We start from the raw sequence: 7,641 nt of genomic DNA on the forward strand, positions 1-7,641 counted from the left end.
GAGGGTGATAAGAATCACATTGAGAGGCAATAACCGTTAATTATCATTTGCAACCCCAAAGGGAAGTGACCAATGGGGAAATGAATTAACTAAAGGCTACATTCGGGTAATATCTAAGAAGAAGGGATCTTATGTGCTCAACTATTAAACTCTTAAACGTGATTAGTAGAAAATATTAAGAATCTATAAGTTGCTAGGTCAATGGGAGAAAATAAAACTGTCTTCTTTTTTCCTGGGACTCCTATCTGTCCAAGCTATCTGCCATTTTTCTGCAGGGTGGGGAAAGTGTGCTCAGTTGCTAGGCAACCTGTGTACAGCTAGATGCCTCTGGTGATAGTTAAAGGGAAATCTGGAACTAGAGGTAAGGTTTGGGAAAGGAGGAAGTAAGGCTTAATTGGCACATCTGCCAGGCCGTCTCAAACAGGTAGCCTGGATGCTTAAGTCTGTTCTAGAGAGTACAGAGGTATCTCTGCTAAGGTACTTTCCTCCAACTGGGGATGGACCTGGCCGGATGCTGCCAATGATGATAATTACAGGGAGGCTTGAACTGGGGTTCTGGCTGAGCATAGCTGTCAGCACAGAAGGTTATCCAAATATTCCTAGAAGTGGTTAGGTAAGGAGTTAGCAGTCTATAAAGTTAGTAAGGCTGTAAGAAGGGAGGGTCCAAGCTAAATTGTGTAAAGCTATTACTTAACGTCCACCTGCCCTAGGTGGTGTCTCCTTGTGGAATTTACCTTAAATCAGGAGACTTGTATGTGGACTGTTATTACTGCTAGTCCTTGAAAGTGGCTAAGGGAGATATCTGATTCCAGAGAAAGCCTTTCCTGAGGCTGTTCTCCAAATACCTTGAATGTGTATGTCCAGAGAGTGATCAGTCCACACTGTTAGCCCTTCTTAGGGAAAAGTCAATTGGGAAAACTATGAAGGCACACATGATTTTCATAACAGAAGACAGCTGATATATCCCAAGCCAAGTAACACCAACGGCTCCTTGGAATTTGGCTTCCTCTGGAGGAAATCCTTGATCCCTCCAGGTAGTGACTTTGCCATAACCAGCTGAGTTCTTATGATATATTCCTGCGGCCCGCAGCAAAAACCACCATCGCATGAATCATCCTAAGACTGACTGAAGTATTACTGATTCTGCATCACTTAAGTATTTCACAGCTGGTTCCTGTTTTGTCGTGTTCCATGACATTTTGATCCATTCACACAACTGTGAAGCAGAGCTCTTCCTCATTCTCACTGTATCAACTCAAAAATCTAAAGCCAAACTCCACCTTTCCCTTCTCCCCTTGAGAGTCCTTAAATGACCTCTCAATAACTATGTCTCAGATTGCAGACGGCAAGTTAAGTCTCCTAAAATCGTAGCCTCTTATTGTCCAATCTGGCCACCCCTAAACTCACCCTCAACTAACAGTTTCTTCAACAGTCCACTATTTCATTTCTTCTTTCTCCATCTACTCTTTTACATGGACCTAAAAATAAACAAGGTTTTTTTCTCTTGATTTGGAAATATCTGTCTTGCTAGGTAGACTAGGCAGGCCTCAAACTAACAAAGAGCTACCTAAGAATTCAGAGATTAAAGCTCCTTTAAATTAACGTAACATGTGACTCAAGAGATGGCTCAGTGGCAAAGAGCACTGGCTGCTCTTCCTGATGACTTGAGTTTGATTCCCAGCACCCCCATGGCAGCTCATCGCTGTCTATAAACTTCCAATCCAGGGGATGCAATGACGCCTTCTTCTGGCTTCTGTAGGCACCAGGCATGCCTGTGGTGCACAGGCATACATGCAAGCAAAACACTCATACAAGTAAAATAAATATTTAAAAATAAATGAATGAAACAAGCAAACACAATTGTAAGGTAAGTGCCTCGTGTCCACAGGTTTCACTTGCTTTTGAGGCAGAGTCTCAGGTAGCCCATGCTGGCCTCTAGCTCAGTCTGGAATTTGAACTGAACTTGACTCCTGATTCTGCTCCTTGCCCCTCTCTAGTGCTGGGATTACTGGCAGGCACCACCACCACTACCACTACTAGCCCTACAGGTTTTAATAGTAAATACCTTAGCATTGGATTTGATAGCACATTAAGTATCAGTGGGACTTAGCTTTCCAGCAGTAATCACAAAACCAACGCCCAAAATGTAGTTGCCAAGAATAACAGTGAACAGTATCTCAGTGTCTGTGGGTAAAGAATTCTGTTCTAGCTTAGGTGGGAGGTTCAGGTTCAAATGCAGTCCAAACGTCAGCTTAATAGGAAATAAAAGAAGCATGATACACAAAGCCTGTAAATGACTTGATTACATTTCTATAAAATTTTTCCAGAAGATAAATTGATATCAAGGTGAAAAGATCAAGGTAGACCCTGTAAGGTCTTTTATACCGTAACCTAAGAAATCATACCATCGGGACTGAGAACATGACTCAGTTGGTAGAATATTAGCTTAGCATGCATGAACCTTTGATTCCTGAGTATCACAAAACCCATGGTGGTGGCATACTCCTGTGATCACAGTACTTAAGAGGGAGAGGCAGGAGAATTGGGAGTTCTAGAAAGGGGGCGGCGGGGGGGGGGGGGGGGGGGCAGAAGTATAAGAGGAGAGAAGAAAAAACAAGTATCTGAAGGAGAGGGGAGGCGGGCTAAAGAGATGGCTCCAATGTTAAGAGTACTTGCTGCTCTTCCAGAAGACTCAGGTTCAGTTCCCAGCATCTACATAATGGCTCGTTACTGTCTGTAACTAGTTCCAGGGCATGTGGCATCCTTTTCTGGCCTCCAAAAGCACTGGGCACACACTTGGTGCGTAGACAAGCAGTGAAGTCAAGACACCCAGGCACATTTCAAAATAAATGTTTTTAAAAAGAGGAAATGGGCCAGTGAGATGGCTCAGCAAGTAAAGGGCTTGCTGCCAAGCCTGACGACCTGAATTCGATCCCCAGGACCCACATGGTGGAAGGGAAGAACTAACTCCCAACACACACACACACACACACACACACACACACACACACACACACACACACACGGGGAAAAAAGAGGAAATGAGAAAAAAACCATCACACAGTGGAAGTGCTTGCATTTGTTATGCTGTCGTAGAGTTATTGACTTGGTGACTGCACCTCAGACTTAGCCATTAATTCGAACTTTAGGTCTTTGACTTTTTCCTCACACAAGGCAATGTTTTTTTTTGTTTGTTTGTTTTTTTTTTTTTTTTGGTTTTTCGAGACAGGGTTTCTCTGTGTAGCTTTGCGCCTTTCCTGGAACTCACTTGGTAGCCCAGGCTGGCCTCAAACTCACAGAGATCCGCCTGGCTCTGCCTCCCGAGTGCTGGGATTAAAGGCGTGCGCCACCACCGCCCGGCCTAAGGCAATGTTTAAACACTCCTCTTTGAAGTGGAAATGGTTCTTTATGAATTTCACAGGCAAGTAAACAGGGTGAGTTTTCATAGATTATTACTAGGCTATAAGAAGATTAATCATCTTTAGAAGATTGTAGAAAAGAATGGTGCTGCGTTTGTTTGTTTGTTTGTTTGTTTGTTTGTTTTTGCAAGCTACTTGCAATTCTGCCATGTAAAGTAAGCCGGGGTTAGTAGTGCACACCTATAGTTCCAGGACTCAAGAGGCAGAAGCAGGTCCGTCATAAGTTATAGGCCAGCCAAGCTGTAAAGCAAGACCCTGTCTCAGAAAGCAAAAACAAAAGGACTCAATTCCTCTAAGGCTGCTCATTAGTGCCTTCATAAATTCTTCCTTTCTTTTCTTTTTCTTTCTCCTTTTTCTTTTGGAGACACAGTCTCTCTGCCTAGTCCTGGCTGTCCTAGTATTCTATATGTAGACCAAGCTGGCCTCAGATTCAGAGATCTGCCTGCCCCTGCCTCTTGAGTGCCGGGATTTTTTAAAGACATGGGGCCACTATTCCCAACACATGAATTCATTCTAAATTAACACTTAAGTGGGAACTAATTTTTTAAATATTTTGTCATTTAATAGTTACCTTTCAATACCTTTGTTCTCTACATGGGCAGTCCACCACATTGGGGTTGTAATTCCCTTAAACTCTCAAGCTCCCAGACATGGTCACTTCCTTTCTCTAGAAACTCCCTCATCACCACACCAGTTGTCTAATTTCTGCTCTTCCTTACCCAATGTTCTGAATTCAGGCCACCATCTCTGTAAAGCTTCACCCTGGTGACTTAAGACTCTTTCATCACGCGCTCCCATGATTCCCTTCCTGCTCTGTCTGGAGAGAGACTGCCTTGGTGGGGACAACCCCCGGTTGTCTTCTCTATTGTTTCCTTTCTCCTTGGCGGGAGCCAGTTTGTTGGCTTGGCTTGGGTTGGGTTGGGTTTTGGCTTTTGGTTTTTGGTTTTTGGTTTGGTTTCTTGAGACAGGCTTTCTCCTCTATGTAGCCCGGGCTGTCCTGGAACTCTCTCTCCCTGTAGACCAGGCTGGCTTCGAACTCAGAGATCTGCTTGTCTCTGAATTCCAAGCGCTGAGATTAAAGGCATGCACCACCACTGCCTGGACAGGACCCCAGTTTTTATGTGAAAAACAGATTTGACAGAGAGAGAGAGAGAGAGAGAGAGAGAGAGAGAGAGAGAGAGAGAGAGAGAGAGAGAGAGAGAAGAGAGAGGGAGAGACATAGCACTTTCTGGAAACTTTTCTTATAAAGCAGTTGTGCTGGCTAGTTTTTATGTCAACTTAACACAGGCTAGAGTCATTTGGGAAGAGGGAACCTCAAATTAAAGGGGAAAAAAAATGCCCCTACAGGCCCAGATTGGCCTGTAGACAAACTTGTGCGGCATTTTTTTTAAATCAATGATTGATGTTGGAGGGTCCAGCCCACTGTGGACAGTGCCACCCCATGGGCCGGTATTCCAGGTATATATATAAGGAAGCAGGCTGAACAAGCCATGGAGAATAAGCCAGTAAGCAGCACTCCTCTATGGCATCTGTTTGAGTTCCTACCTTAAGTTCCTGCCTGACCTGCTGGACTACAAGCTCCAAGCTAAAATAAACCCTTTCCTCCCCAAGTTGCTTTTGGTCATGGTGTTTGATAACAGTAGAAACCCAAACCACGACAGCAGTTATGGTCCATTTCATCACTGTGTTCTTCCTTGTTCAATCCTGTTTCCTTAAAGCACAGATGTGATGATTGGAGCTCCACCCTGGACAATAAGGATGAGGAGCCAACCCTAGGGTGACAGAGTAGAGAAGTGAAAGTTTCAACTGAGTCCCTGGTGACTATGGAGAACACTAACCAGCTCTGGGCTTCTACAACTGGGTTTTATTATTATTATTATTATTATTATTATTATTATTATTATTACATTTCTTTATTTATTTGTGTGTGTGCACACATGTGTCATTGAGCAGGTGCGGAGAGGACAACTTTGGGGAGCCGGCTCTCTCCTTCCACCGTGTGGGTCCCAAGGATCAAACTCAGGTCACCAGGCTCAGCAGCAAGAGCCTTCATCCGCTGAGTCTTCTCCTAGGCCATCATCATCATCACCACCACCACCATCATGATTATTATTATGTTTTTGATTGTTTTGACACAAGGTCTCAAGAAGCCTAGGCCAGTCTCACCCTCAGGGTAGCCAAGACTTACAGTGAACTTCTGACCTCCTGCCTCCGAATCCCATGTCGGAACTGCAGATGTGCATCAACACACCCAGTTTAATTTGCTCTGTTCAAGTCACTGTTTTCGTACGTCTGTTAAAGTGGATGCCCTGCCCTGTTGCTGCTGCTCTTGTTGTTTTACTTCCTAAAGCCTGACATAATTCCTGTTACACAGCAGGAATTCAAAAACTGTTTACTGCTAGGCATGGTAGCACACACCTTTCATCACAGAACTGGGCAGACAGAAGCAGGTGGATCTCTGTGGATCTGAATCCAGCCAGGTTTACAAGGCAAGTTCCAAGCCAGCCAGAGCTACCCCAGGAGACCCTGTCTCAAAAGAAAAATAAATGTTTACTAATCAAGTGCTTATTAATTGTATCGGGGATATATTACATAAATCATGATGTTAGTGAACGTGTCACATATAGTTAGGAATTTACATACCTTCCCAAAGCATCAGGAAGGAAATATATCCTCTGGGGAGGAGCAGATAGTGGTTACACAATTAGAAGGTCACTAGCACTGATAAAGATAAGGATTGAACATAAGTTGGAATCAGTCACTGAATTAGTTTTGGTGTGCTGAATAGACAGCAGGCCATGTTAGGCCTCTAGAGAAACAAACTGATTTTGCTGGGGTGGAGTGTAAGCAGAATATAATTTTAAAGAAAGAAGAACAAATTAACTTGATCATGGATATAGAGAGCAAAAAGACCTTGCTAAGTTCTTCTAGTTTTTGAGAAAAAAGGTCACTCAGGCAATGAACAAGCATTGTAGTATTATTGAAATATTGAGATCACTGAGTAACCACAGTCTTGGGGATGGAGCAATACTGGCAGAGGCTGGACTTCCTAACACCAGATGGAAAATGGGAAGTGAGAAGTGAAGAAATGCTGTCCTCCGGATTCTATTAAAGAATTCACAGCAGAAACAAAAAGTATGGAAAGGTCTGGATCTAGGGTTTGGTTTCTGGTAGAGATAGAATGTGTACACCCCCACATGTGAGTGTACCTGTATGCATTAGCAGCTAACCAAAAATAAACAAAATCTGATGCTGTCGACTGACACATGTAATCCTCGCTGTGAGTACGGCAAGCTTGTTTGTACAGACATACTCCTGTGACCATTAATGATTTCAACTTTGACCCAAGGTCCTTCAAATGGGACACGTGAAAGGTTTTTTATTGAGCTTTTTGGGGGGACAGTTCTTTTTCCCCCTTTTATTAAAAATAGATTTTTTTCTCCTACAATATATCCTGATTACACTTTCCCCTCCCTGTACTTCTCCCAGCTCCTCTCCACCTCCTCTCCCATCCAAATTCACTCCCTTTCTGTCTCTCATTAGAAAGAGTTCTAACAGATAACAACAAAATAAAATATAGTAAGATAAAACAAAAACCCATCACATCAAAGTCGGACAAAATAAGTCAACAGAAGGGCAAGAGCCTAAAGAGAAGGCACTAGAATCAGAGTCCCACTCATTCCCACTCATTCACACACTCAGGAGTCCCATAAAAACAGTAAACTGAAAGCTGTAATACACACGCAGAGAGGACTTGGTACAGCCCCCTGTAGGCCCAGTGTTTGTTTCTTCAGTCTCTTTGAATTCATATGAGCTTTGCTCGCTCGATTTAGAGGACCTTGTTCTTTTTTTTTTTTTTTTAATGTACATTGGTGTTTTTGCCTGCATATATGTCTATGTGAGGGTGTCGGATCCCTTGGAGTTAGAGTTACAGACAGTTGTGAGCTGTCATGTGGGTGCTGGGAATTGAACCCGGGTCCTCTGGGAAAGCAGTCAGTGCTCTTAACCACTGAGCCATCTCTCCAGCCTCTGAAGGGCCTTGTTCTTACTGAACTTTTAAAAAGCAATTTGTTTTAAAAAACTGCTGTCTGCACAGGGATAATCAAATTAAATAAAATGTGCTACAAACGTACAAGGAGATATTACTCAGCAAAAATAAGGTACAGGGTTACTCACATGTGCTATAACATGGGTGAACCTGAAAAATGTGCTCGGCTTCAGT

The sequence above is a fragment of the Peromyscus eremicus genome, chromosome 7, assembly GCF_949786415.1.
Source record: "Peromyscus eremicus chromosome 7, PerEre_H2_v1, whole genome shotgun sequence".
In the NCBI taxonomy this organism is placed as follows: domain Eukaryota; kingdom Metazoa; phylum Chordata; class Mammalia; order Rodentia; family Cricetidae; genus Peromyscus; species Peromyscus eremicus.